Genomic DNA, 14,473 nt, shown 5'->3' with positions numbered 1-14,473 from the left:
ACTCCAGAGGCTAAAAATATTCTAATTTGAATTCCTAATGTTAAAACTACAGATGGATTCAGGCAGGGTGCTGGGTTTTGTTGTTTTTTTTTTTAAAGTACTGAAATTCTTGGTTCAAAAATAAAATACCAGTTTGGTTCAGTGTGCACAGATCCGAATGGTGAAATTAAATGGCCTTTACTCGATTTAATAGAAATTTGCTAGAAGGGATATTGTAGATCATTTAGCCAAACTTTCCTTTTCCTCTGCAATTTCTTGTTTTTCTTTTCAAACAAATGTGGCAAATGAGCCTCAGAGAGAGTACAATTTGTCTGGGTGACATGGATATTGAGTTACAGAGTCCGGACAGGAATCCAGGGCTCTCTCCCCACTATATTATGTGACCTCCCTTATGATAAAAATAAAATAGTGCAACACACTGTCAGATTACTTAAACCAAATTTCAGAATGATAAAGTTTAAATAGTTTTTCAAGTGTGTTTTAACCCCAAAATCGATCACATCTCCAGAGATCTGTCCATTGTCATGCATTCAGGTTAAATCCAAAATGTCACACTTACTTGAGAACATAGCTGTGGAAGGCTTTACATCTTGACATCAAAAATCAATAGTAGGCAACAAGTATGTGTTCATTGCTGGTGCAACATGCCATCTTTACATATTTCGCCATTGAGGATACAATGAACTGTGTTAACGGGAGAAATTTTCATATTGGATGTGCTTCCAGGGTTTTGTCTAGAAAATGTAATTATCAATCCATCCAAGAACATTCTTGTCCTTTAAGTAATGTCTGTGGAAAGGATCAAGATTTTAATTTTTGTCCAATATTAAGTGTACTAAATAATGCTTCAGTGTGTGCTTTTTTAGATGTCATGAGAGATGTGTGTCGTAAGCTGGGTGCCCTGGAAGCAGTCTCTGCAGCCCAATCTGAACACGTGGGGATGAGCACAGGTGGTAGGGTATGATCACCACGTTGAAAATGATCCGCTCTGAGTGGCCTTCCCCCTTTAGACTAGAAGTTCCTCAAGGACAAGGCGTATTTCTTGATTTTCTTGACTTGTAGCCCCATCACAGTCTTTGGCATAAGTAATGTTGAGTTGAACCGACCTAGGGAACGGTACCTGTGGTACCATCTGTGGGAGGAGTCCAGGGTTATTAAGAGGAACTTGATGGGGACAATTAGTTCCTTCTCTCTGGTTCTCTTTCTTCCCTTCACCTAGCTGGGGGTAAAGATGCATCCTGCTCAGGCTGTGAGCTCAAATCAGATGGGTAACTCTGAGTGGTGCCTAACCGGACCTGACTCTTCTGAGAAGCCCCGACCACCTCCCCCAGCCCCCGCTGCAGCCAGAGTCCTCTACCCAGGTCAGCGCCACATGACTCTCAGAATCTAGTCGGACGGGCTGCTGCTGCTTCTACCTGGACAAGGGCCCCCAGGTGGCCCTGCAGCTGCTTTGTACCCCAGTTTATACGGCCAGGCTTCTACTGAACACTCTGGCATACCTGGTGGGACCCCGAAATTTGCGCTGAACCCCTGACCCCTTGTCAGGACTGTGACCCACTGTTATCATTCCCTTCCCTACATCTGCGCCTCCTGTGAGAGACTGTAGAGCTGAAGTCCTCTGAGCTCACGCCTGACTTCAAGGGGGAACCGCCAGTCAGCCATGGTGCTCCCCTTTGCCTGAATCGGCTCTATGTAGCTCAACCTAAATTTCATAGTTCTCACCTCTAAAAGAATTGTATATGTTTTAAAAAACTCAAAACCTGCAAATATCCATGTATAATAGACACAACATTTTTTTGCAGATATAACGTGCTTTCCTTGGTAATGACTTTATGGAGATACGATGCACATACTATACAAGTCACTAATTTAAAGAGGACAGTTCAGTGCTTCTTAGGGTATTTACAGTTCTGTAGCCAACACTGGAGTCTAATTTGGGGACATTTTCATCCCTGCATACAGAAAGCCTATGCCCTTTAACTCTGGCTTCTCTATACCACCAAGCCCCCAGCTTAGGCAAGCGCTAATCTAGTTTCTATCTCTGCACTTTCTGGACACGTCATATAAATGCTCTCACACGGTATGACACCCGGTCTTTTGTGACTCATTTCTTTGACTTAGCATGTTTTCAGGGCTCTTCCATTATAATGCACTTTTGAGGAAGAAAACAGTTACGTGTAGGAACAACACTGGGGACCTTTTCTCAAAACCACAACACTCTAAAATGTGCCTATTTGATATTTAAGATACAGTGTTAGGCAGGTTAATTTCTTATCTCTCATTACTGACTCCTTTCAATCTCAATATGCTTCCTTCCAACGCATGGCCTCTGGCAGCCTCCATAGAGGGCCTATAATTAGAAAAGGACACATTTAAGTTCTCTAATTATAAAAACATGACTACAAACAATACCAGACACATAGTAGAGGAAAAACTCCTGTATTATCTTCACCCTGTTCCAAGACCACTTTCTGTGTACATGAAATTTCTCTTATCTTTGTGACATGCAGTTAAGTGAAAGAATTTCAAGGAGCGGTGTGTGTGTGTGTGTGTGTGTGTGTGTGTGTGTGTGTTTTAATCACATGTGATTTTGGCATTCTGGCCCAGCTGACAGTTGAAGAAGAGGGATGGCAGTGGGGGAAGGACTCAGCTTTGGGGTCAGACCAGGCAGACCTGGGCTTCGTTTCCAGATCTGCCCCGTGTGACTTTAAACAAGTGACTTAAATTCTACGAGTGCCATTTTATTGTGTTTTTTTTAAAGATTTTATTTATTTATTTATTTGATAGAGATCACAAGTAGGCAGAGACAGAGGAAGGGAAGCAGGCTTCCCGCTGAGCAGAAAGCCCTATATGAGGCTCGATCCCAGGACCCTGGGATCACAACCCGAGCCAAAGGCAGAGGCTTTGACCCACTGAGCCACCCAGGCACTGCCATCATTTTATTGCTTTTTAAAGGAGGATAATGCCTCTACACTCATAGCACTATTCAAATTAGATTTTATATATATAAAATCTAATATATTTTTATATATATAAAATCTATGTATATATATAAAATCTAATTTGAATAGTGCTATGAGTGTAGAGTCATATATATATATATATAGAGAGAGAGAGTCATATATATATTTATCTGCATGTATCTGCTTCTGGTGTAAGTACACACAACAGATAAGAGTTTTTCCTTCTTTTCCCTCCCTTCACTAAAGTTTTCTGAAAACTCAAAACACCAGAGCCTAAGTACACAGGAAGAGTAATAGAGTAATTGTTCTCAGTGGTCCTTCTGCAGTATCACCTAGGAACCTGTTATGAAATGTAAATTCTCGGCCCTACCTCAAAGCTCCTGCATCAGAAGCTCCAAGAGTGGGGCCCAGTGATCTGCTTCTCGAAGCCCTTCCAGTGACATGAAACACTCAAAATTATGAGAACCACTGTAACCGAGCATTGTTAATTTCTGCTCCACCCTGATATCACCACTCTCAGTAACAACTTGTTCTGGGTGTGATGTCAACATTTTCCAAAGAAGAGAGGAAACCCACTGGCTCCAGAAGGTCAGAGGTCAGAGACCCAGATGGGAAAAATTTGTGGCCTCCGCCTTATGTCATATGACTGGTCATATTAACAAAAATAGATTATGGACTTGCTTGCCCTTTCATACCCCTACAAGATGATGATAGTAACAGCAGATCATTGGACCACGAGATATGATGACTTGGTAAGAAATACATTTTCTCAAACACTTGATGGAAGAATCAAATCAGAAGCCCTGATTTCCTATCTGGAGCCACATTTTCAGAGGCTCTCAGCTGAATCAGGGAGTGTCCAAAAAGGCCAGCCAGAAGGAGGGGAGGGCCTGAAAACATTCTTTCTCTCACATAAGGAGCAGGTGAAAGAGATGAAGATTTTAGGCCAAAACAAAAGAATCCTCTAGTGGTTAAATGATCACGGTCAGCAACTTTCTGAAAGGAAGGAGAGACAAAGGTGGTCTTGTGGCTACACAGGGCAGACCTAGGACCAGTAAGCAGAAGTTACAAAGAGAAATTTGGCCACAACGTAAATGAGAACCTTGTAGCAATTTGGAACCTTGAAAGAAAATGTGCAAGTAGAAGTAGAACATACCAGGCCATGAGAAGTGTTGTCTGAGCCTTGAAGAGGGTAGGGAACTTGTCCAAGGTGACACAGCAGGCATTGTCAGAGCCCCGCCCATGCACAACCATCCCTGTCACTTTTACTCCCAGTAGCCAGCACCTGTGTCCCTTTGTGGGTAGAAACCCCCATCCCCAGCCCCTAGAGTCCGCCTTGCCAGTGCATCTGATCTGAAGCAAAAGTACCTGAAAATTTCTATCTTGACAGCTTGACACCTTGACAGCTCCCTTTCCAGGTGTGACCCACACTGTTTCCAGAGATTCCTCTATGGGACTAAGCCAAAGCCACCCTCTGTGGGACCCTACTTGGAGACTTCCTTCCCTTCCCAGTCTCACCTCCATACCCATTTTTCCTGGGAATACTTCCTCATAAATTACTTTCACAGGAGTCCTCATCTCAGAAGGAACCCCTGCCTCTGGGAAACCCAGCACAAACCATGTAACTAGCAAATTTCTCAGAAGCGGGTGGCCCATATGTCCACAAAGGGCCATCCATCAGCCCCTTGCCAACACAGACAAAGCACAACAGATATGTCGTGGAGATGGATTTGTGTGTCTGGTGGCCCAGCAGTCCTGGAAGTCAGGACAGCCTGACGCCAGGGCTGAGCATCTCCTCCTCCACCCAGGGTGGGGGACTCCACGAATGCCAGGGTCCTTTCAAACTCAGTATGCCCCATTTTGAGCCACCCATTCCTGAATTCTCATCTGCAGGTACCATCTACATGTGAGCTTTACCTGAAGTCTTTGTTCTATAGGATTGATTTGGTTCTTCAGGGTCATGCTCCCTTCACCAGGCTGGCTGCCTGGCCTCACCACCTCCAGCTTCCATCTCCAGATCATGTGCCTGGAACAGCCCAGCTGTTTCCTTCTGATCCTTCTCTCTCCTTCCTACGTGGGATGGCCTCGTGTCCATTTCTTCACTCTACAACAGTTCACACCCGAGGTCCCACTTTCATTCGTGCTCATGCATGTACCTTGCCAGGCTTGGCTGCCACTGAGCTTTGCAACTAACTTGGTTTCCAAAGGGGCAGTTGAAGACTTTGATAACATCCTCAGCGAGAGTGATATGACCCGTCTGTGGTTCTGACCAGGTGGTTGGAGACCACCAGACTCAGAATCTGCAGAGCTTGTTAAAAGGCAGCCTCCTGGGCCACACCCCAGACCAACTGGGCCAGATTCCCCAGGCACGGAGACAAGGGGGTCAACTCTTGTAATAAGCTTCCTGGGTGTTCCTCACTCATTCTCAGGCAGTGCTGCTCACAGTATGGTCAGCTAACCCACCGCACAGCCTCACCTGGGAACCTGTTAGAGGTGCACATTCTCAGGCCCCGTCCCAGACCTCCAGAATCAGAAACTCAGGGGACAGAGCCCAGCCATCTGTGTTTTATCAAGACCTCCAGGGGATCCCCGTGCACACTAAGGTTTGAGAAACAAACAGCAGCACCCATGACTTTTGATGGTTGGACCTTCTTCAAAAAGATGAAACCTTCTGACACGAACATCAGGGTCTCTTATGCATCTTTCCAAGATGGCTGCATAGTACAAACCAAGTCACACGATGAAAAGTGGTTCAGATATGTCATCTGAGCACAACGAGAAATAAAATCCTGGAACACCTTTGAGATGTTGGTAAATTTCTCTGATCACCCATGCCTGTTTAAGGAGTTGTAGACCTTGGGACCTCATACATTTTTGTTAACCGACACTCTTCCATAGAGATATTATGCTCTTTCCTGAACTTTCCCTGTATCTGACACATGGCCAACATGTCAGCTGCACCAATCACTTCTGCTATTTTCAGAATCTTTTTCTAATGATGCTGGTCAGTGACTAATACGGAAAAATTCTGCACAAGAACTTGCCAACAGTGGGGAGCTTACAGCATAGTTTGCTCTCAACTGCTTGTAACCTTCTTAAAGGTTTTCATAATCTTAACAGCCTCAAAATCTTGTGGCATTTGCCCATTTGTTAAGAAAAATTTTAGAGAAGAGTCTACTAAGAGTTACCTATACAGTGATGGGCAAGAAATGGTAATTAAACAACTGATGGTCCTCTGAGCCGTGTTTAATCCCGTCACTCAGGAAGTTTCAGTTTGAATTTCAAGCAGGAGATGTTTCCCACTAGACCAGTCATCTCATTGCTCTGATCTGCCCTGCCCTCTCACCCTGCAAAGAGCACAGAATTATGAAGACGTAGGGCCAAGAGTGGTATTTCCAGAACCTGCCCACTGTAGAAGGTCCACACACCACCATTCCAAGGAGCAACGAGCACAACCTTGGCTTCAGCCTCCTTTAATGGTTCAGTAAAAATGACACCACCTCTCTCCCTGAAGATGGCGGGGGAAACCCAGTATTGCCCCAGTAACTCTGAAGAAACTCAAAGGACTTACATCTCTCCTAGTAACTCCTTGCTCCAATTCTTGCTTCTGCTGATGGCTCCATATCACTTGTGGTTTTTTCTTGGGATTGCTCCCTCTCTATTCTGTACTCACCCACCCATGGAACATGGTCACTAAACCTTCATTCTCCACCCTTGATTTTTCCTACAACCTGTGGAGGACTAAAAAACTTTTACTGAAATCTTGGGTAGGACAGTCACACAGAAACAGCAAAGCATAGAGTAGCAGATAAACCCATACCTCTTCCAGCTTTTAAAAATCGCCCCCCTGTCAATTCATGCTCTTCGGGGACCGTTGTGCCATGTAGGGCCCTGTCTCCTTCCCTTCTCTTCTGCCCCCGCACCCCATCTCCCAGATGGGTTTAGAAATCCAAAACAGGGGGGGTGGGAGGTTGGGGTACCAGGTGGTGGGTATTATAGAGGGCACGGATTGCATGGAGCACTGGGTGTGGTGAAAAAATAATACTGTTTTTCTGAAAATAAATAAATTAATTAAAAAAAAAAAAAAGAAATCCAAAACAGATGCCATTTCATTGTTGAGAGAACACTTCAGCTATCTCTTTTCTCTCGGGACTTTCACCTGGCCAGACCTGACCCGTGTGCGTGTGTGTGTGTGTGTGTGTGTGTGTGTTAAAGTATACATAAAATTTACCATTTTAACCACTTTTAAGTACCCAGTTCAGTGGCATTAAGCACATGCACATTGTTGTGCAGCCATCACCACCATCCACCTCCAGAGCCTTGTCATCATGTCGAACCAATTCTGTGTACCTGAAACACTAACTCCCCAATTCCCCATCCACCCAGCCCCTTCCAACCACTATTCTATGTTCTGTCACTATGAGCTTGACTATTCCAGATACTTCATATAAGCAGAGTCATATAGTATTTGGATTTTTCTCCCTGGTTTATTTCACTTAGCGCGATATCCTCAAGGTCCATCAATGTCGTAGCATATGTCAGAATTTCCTTCCTTTGTATGGGTGAGTAATTTTCTCCTGTATGTATAGACCACATTTTGTTTGTCCATTCATCTGTCAATGGACATTTGAGTTGTCTCCACCTTTTGGCCATTTTGAATAATGCTGCTCTGGACCTGGGTGTACAAATATCTCTTACATTCTCTGCTTTTCATTCTTTCGTGTATATACCCAGAAGAGGGATTGCTGGATCATATGGTAACTCTGTCAAGTTTTTGAGGAGCCGCCATACTGTTTTGCATGGCGACTGCACCATTTCACATTCCCACCAGCACTGCTGGTGGGCTTTCATTTCTTCACATCCTCATCAACACTTGTTCTGTTTTTGCCTTTGATAACAGCCATCCTAATGGGTGTGAGCCATCATCCCATTGTAGTTTTGATTTGCATTTTTCTAATGATTAATGATGCTGAGCATCTTTTCATGGGCTTATTGGGCATCTGTGTATTTTCTTTAGAGAAATGTCTGTTCAAGTCCTTTGACCGGTTTTGAATTGGGTTGTTTGGTTTTTGTTGTTAAGTTGTAAGACCTATTTATATTTTCTAGATATTAATCCTTCATGAGATGAGTGATTAGCAAATATTCCCTTCCGTTCTGTAGGTTGCTTTTCACTCTGTTAACAGTATCTTTTGATGCACACAGGTTTTTAATTTTGATGAAGTCCAATTTATTCTTTTTCTGTTGCTTGTGCTTTTGGTGTCACATCCAAGAAATCATTGCCAAATCTAAATTCATTGAGACTTTCACCTATGTTTTCTTATAAGAGTTTTATAGTTTTAGCCCTTACATTTAGGTCTTTGATCTATTTTGAGTTAATTTTTGTATATAAAGTAAGAGTCCAGCTTCATTCTTTTGCAATGTGAACATCCAGATTTCCCAGACCATTTGTTGAAAATACTGTCCATTCTCCATTGACTGGTCTTGGCATCCTTGTCAAAAATCATTTGACCATATATACAAGGGTTTATTTCTGGGCTCTCTATTCTATTCCAATTGTCTTTATGCCTGTCTTTATGTTTTGATTACTGTAGCTTTGTAGTGAGTTTTAGACACAAGAAGTACAAGTCCTCCAACTTTGTTCTTTTTCAAGATTATTTTGGCTATTTAGTGTCCCTCAAAATTCTTTATGAATAATAGGAAGGAGTTTTCTGTTTCCATAAGAACCATCATTGGGGTTTTGGTAGGCTTGCACTGAATCTGTAGATGGTTTGGGGCAGTATGGTCTTTTTAATAACATTGAATCTTCTAATCTGCGAACACAGGGTATCTTTCCATATGTTTGTGTCTTCTTCACATTTCTTTTAGCAGTGCCTTGTCATTTTCAGTATATATGTCTTTCTCCATCTTGGTTAAGTTAGTTCCAACATAGTTTTTTTCTACTTGAGGTTATTGTACATGAAATTGCTTTTTTAACTTCCTTTTCTGGAATGTTTGTTGTTAGTGCATAGAAAAGCAACTGGTTTTTCCCTGTTGATTCTGTATTCCATAACTTTGCTGGATGCATTTATTGGTTCTAAGTGTGTGTGTGTGTGTCTGTGTGTCTGTGTAATCTTTGGGCTTTCTATAGATAAGATCATACCACCTTTGAACAGAAATAAATTTACTTCATTTTCTTTTTCTTAATTGCTTGGGCTATAACTGCCAATTTCAGGTTGAATAAAAGTAGAGAATTCAAGCATCCATGTTTTGTTTCACTATTATATCTTGGGCCTCCCTTTTATATGCAGGGAAAACTTCAAAGCATTTTTATACACATGTCCCTGACTGACAGTGTCTGCACTATGCAGAGAAGATGTGGGAATCTTGCAGAAAGTAAATACCAGGGCAGACTTGGAAGTGGTCTAAACTTTGAATGTACTCCCAGTGCCTGGAAGTGATTTTGTAGGAAGTATTCCCAGGAAAAATTACTAAGGTAGATGAAGGGGGTCTGGGAATGAAAGGAGGCCAAACAAGGATGCAGCGGCCAGCAAATCCCACCGAGAATAACTTGGACTTTTTCCTGAGGGGTAGCTGAGACAAGAGAGGTCATACTTCAGAACTGTCCCCATTAGGAGCACAGGGACTGGAGTATTGGTACTCCTGGATGTCAGTCATTGGTCAAGGGCCAAATACCCCCTGGGGACACTTCCAGCTCTTTTTTGAAAGAGGCAAAGCAAGGGCCAGAAGCCAGAGGCAGCCCTCCAGCAAGGAGATGCAGTTGCTGCTGTTGGGAATGAAAGTACCCCCACAAGAAGCACAAAAATGGTGAAGGAAGCCAAAGTCTGTGGGTGCAGCACTGACTGCATCTCCTATGTTGACATCAAACTAACAGGTCAGCAACATCTGCTTATGTATAGGGAGACTCTGAGACCCCAGCATTCCCACCCCAGGAGAACACTAGAAGGGTGTATCCATGGTCCCAGCAAAGCCAGCTACTGATGACATCATGAGGATCAAACACATCTTACCCAGATAATTCTTGACGTCAAATACTGGGTAGACTGCCCATTAAGCACTGAACAGACTTGTCCTGAGGGGCTGCATTGGCTAAGCATTGGTGACCCAAAGACACTGCTTGATGCTCAAAGATCAGTGAATAAACATATCACAGGACCAAGTTGATAGGTGTTGTGAGGGAATTAGAACACACTTTCACTCTTCTGTCCACCCACTAGGGCAGTGGTCTGCCGGCATCCCCCAACCCCCACCCTCCAGGGGGACTTTGTAGACCAACATTACTGAAGGATGGCAAACCCTTGGCATACTCCTATCCAAATAAGACTTCTGGGGGTGACTGCATGGACTTGTGCTGGTCGTTCTGTCTCACCCCAATCCCTGTCTCCCTCACTGATATTTCCCCCAAGTCTAGCAACTGGTTGCAATTCCACAGGCAACTCACACCTCTGTGCTTTTTTACCTACAAAAAGAAAAATGTCTAATGCAGTGTTAAAAGGGTGGTCTCTGGAGCCATTGTGCCTGAGTTCAAATACTGGCTGTATCATTCTCAAGTCATTTAACACGGGACAATTTTTTTAGCCTCCCAGTTTCAGCTTTCTCATCCTGGAAGTACAAATAGCAAGGGTAAGGAGGGTGTTAATTCATAACAGCACTCGGTACATTATAAATAATAAACATGAATATTCTTCCTAAATTCATTAGGGAAATACACATAGCCATTGAAAAAAAAATGACTTTCATTCCAGAGTTTTCATATATTGTTCATTCTACATCAGTGCAAATATGCAAAACATCTTAGAGAAAGGCATAGGGTAGCCCTTGAACTATGGAATTTAATAGCAAGGATTGATTGGTACAATATTTTAACTTACTAAGCAACCATGCATTAGCAATTTATGCTTCCGGTGGAAGGAGAAATCATTACATGGGAGGGATCAGTAGGTTCATTTTGTCCAGGATCCCTCCAAGGCACTCATGCTTACTTAGAGGCAGAATGGGACCTAGAACCCAGTTTTCCAGAGCCCCCTAAAATAGGATTTGGCAAGAGAAGAGATGTGCTGCAACACCAAAAAAAAAAAAAAACCCAAGAGCAAGTTAGGTTATCCTTGTAGTCATGTTCTCAGATCAAAATAAACAGCACAAAGGGAGTTCAAAAAACATTTTTTTCAGCCAAAAACTTCCAGTGAACAAGCTTGTGTGGCATAGCTGTTTAATAGATAGAAAACATTGAGGAGTTTTACAAATTGATGTTGTAAACGGAGTACATCATATAAGCCTGTGACCATTAAAAGCCTGTGTATCATCCCAAGCCATTGTGGCCTGATAATAACGCTCTGTGTCAGTGTTCAGATTAAGACTTGTGCAGACCAAAAAAAAAAAAAAAAAAAAAGACTTGTGCAGACCAGCCATCCTCCTGTGCTTAAGGATACGGAGCCACATGTCTTACAGTAGACTCGCTGCATAATAATATACAATAAGTACTGCTAGCAGTTTTCTAACATACACACATTTCCTCCTTAAATAAACTATGTTTTTAATGTTCCCCATCTCTGTTCAAAGATATAGGAATTTCAGATTTTTTACCAAAACAAAGAAAGCAAAAGTACCTGAGGTCCTTCCATTCAGGAACCACTACTAACCCTAGGGGTTATAACTGAATGGAACATAGTCATATTCATGTAGACTTAGAATAAATAATTTTGCCTGAGTGAGATCACACCACATGCTATGCTGAGGCCAAATTTTTCACTTAATTATATGTTGTGGGCTTATGCCCAAGCAAATGTATATGGCTATATATACCCTTTCTAATATTTTGTGTAGTATTGTTTATATAAAAGAGGCAAAGCTTAATAAGTTCTCTTCTAATAGATATTTAGATTATTTCCTTGTTTTCATTCTTATAAAGTAAGCTGCAGGGAACATCCTTATACAAATCTCTCTGCATTGCTGTGTGATTAGTTCCTTGGGATAAAGTCCATAAATGTAATTCCTAGATTAGAAAGAAAACATTTCTTAAAGGGAGGCATGTACATAAGCACTTCCGTGTGCAAATACAAGTCTGGAAGGTATAAGCCAGAATACTATCAGGAATCATAACCAAGTGAACTAGGTAATTTTGTCCTCATTTATATTTTTTTAGTTTTCATAGGGCTATAGATATCTTTTCTCCTATGTTTTTAATATTCATAAAGCTATCAGCTAAAACCTAGTTATGGCTAAGAGAAATACTTAGGATAATCACAGGAATATAGATGAAAGGATAAGAGATGAAGAAAATGAAAAAGAAGTGAGTATATGTGAAAGATAGGTAATGATGGCCCAATACAAAGATAACTGATGTTCTCAAAATAGAGAAGGCCATTAATGAAAGAAGGGATGCTTGTCAGAATTATACAAGAAAACCTCTGTGGGGGCACACGGGTGGCTCAGTCAGTTAATCGTCTGGCTCTTGATTTTGGCTCAGGTCACCATCTGAGCGTGGTGGGATCCAGCCTCTCATTGAGCTCTTCGCTCAGTGGAGAGAGTGCTGGGGATTCTTTCTTGCTCTCCCTCTGCCCCTCCCCCTGCTCATGCTCCTTCTCTCTCTCTTTCTCTAAAATAAATAAATCTTTTAAAAATATAAAATCTCCCTGAAATAAATAAAAAAATGAATCTGCTGATTGCAAGGTAACACTTCATTCTAGGGAAATATGCAGAACATTCAACAATGAGACATATTTTCTCTTTAAGCGATTGAACTCTGAAAAAAAAAAAATCAAGAGTCCAGCAAGACACAAGTGGGAAATAATAATCGGGTTGCCTCACACTTATTCATACCTACCACCCAACAATTCTATATGTAGGAAAATAATCTAAGAAAGTAATTAGTTGAGTTTCAACATTTACATACAAGAATATTTAATGGTTATTTATAAACTTTTTTTCAAATATGTGAAATTCAAGAAAGTTTAAATGGTAGAATACTAGGAAACCTTTAATATTATTTTTTAAAGACTATTTAGTAACATGGGAAAATGCCCATTATATGATTGTTAAGTGAAAAAAAAATCATGTTACAAAAGAGTGATCACAGTATTATTCTAACTAAATCTATGCACATAGGGAAGGAAAAAAGACCAGAAGGATGTACATTAAAATGAAAAGGATAATTATATCTAGTGGAGTATTACAAAGATACTTTCCTCTTTTTACTTTTCTACATATACCGATTTCTCTACATTAACAAGTACTGCTTTTATATTGGGGAGAAAATGATACATTTTCTTAAAAATATAATCTGTAACACCAAAGAATCTTGCCACGATGTTACTGGTAACAAATCAGAAAGATTTAAAATGTAGAGTTATGAAATTTGGGCCCCATTTTTCAGTCTAGACTTTTGGGAAACTTAGCTGATCCTATTTTCGAGCGATTAGCCTGGGGATGTGTTGCTAGAAGAAATAAAGTTTTGAAAACCTCAAGTTCTGAGCCTGCTGCTGGTCCTCATGTACCAGCTTTCCTTGGGTGTTGCATCAGATGAAAGGTCAATCGGGCTAGAAATTTAAGCAGGCTACACTAGATGGGAACACAGAACATCTCTGTATACTTGGATAAGCACCATTTGCTTCATGGTATGAATAAATGTATCCCACAAAATAAGCCTCTGAAACAAATCTAGTTTCTGACTGCTGTCGGGACGCACAGCACCAGTGACACACGGTGTGCATAAAAAAATCACATTTGTAGAGGGAGAATGTATAAAAGAGGAGACAGCAAGTGCTAGCCTCCCAAAGTGGCATTACCCTCCTGCTTACCAAGGCCAGTGTTCTAATAGACAGGGCTCACCTCTCCATGGTGATACTCCACATACTGTAGTTCCAGGGTCAGGAACTAGATAATGTAGTGGAAGTTTCCTGGGGGGACTAGTGGCCTTGTTAGAAAGGAGAAGCCTCCAGACCCAGTAGCCAGCAGCAGCCTGTCCTTTTCCCTGAGCCAACTAGACCTGCTGAGCCAGATTGTCCCTCATCGCCCACAAGTAGGGAGGAAATCAGGCCCCAGAGCCATCCAGACACATCTTGCCTCACTGACGTTTGACATATTTAGAGCTGAGACCGAGTTTCTGAAAACTGCTAGATATCTGGATTGCCACAGTGAATTTCCCCCACCAAATAGAAAATAAGAGCTGTTCCTCTATTTGGAAATTTGTCACCCACCGTGTGGAAACCCACGATTTCTCACACGACCTTGCCCAAATGACAGCCTCTCCCAAGTTCTCCCTTCCATTCACAGCTGGAAGTGATTTCTTATCCCCTTGTATCTAGCTGGAGACTCTTCCAGCTTCAACATTCTGGTTGGTTGACACCAGTGATGACTTCTGAGACTGATGTACCAGCTCCTTGGGGGGGGCGGCTGTTCTAGTGATATTTTAAATTTCAAAACCATTTTAGTCATTTGGTCAGTCCTTGACCTGTTATCAAGAATCTGCTATTTCTTTTATTTGAGTCTTGGGATTTTACAAAATAATTTTCTAT

Source organism: Neovison vison, chromosome X (assembly GCF_020171115.1).
Source record: "Neovison vison isolate M4711 chromosome X, ASM_NN_V1, whole genome shotgun sequence".
In the NCBI taxonomy this organism is placed as follows: Eukaryota; Metazoa; Chordata; class Mammalia; order Carnivora; family Mustelidae; genus Neogale; species Neogale vison.
Note: the sequence above shows the minus strand (reverse complement) of the source record.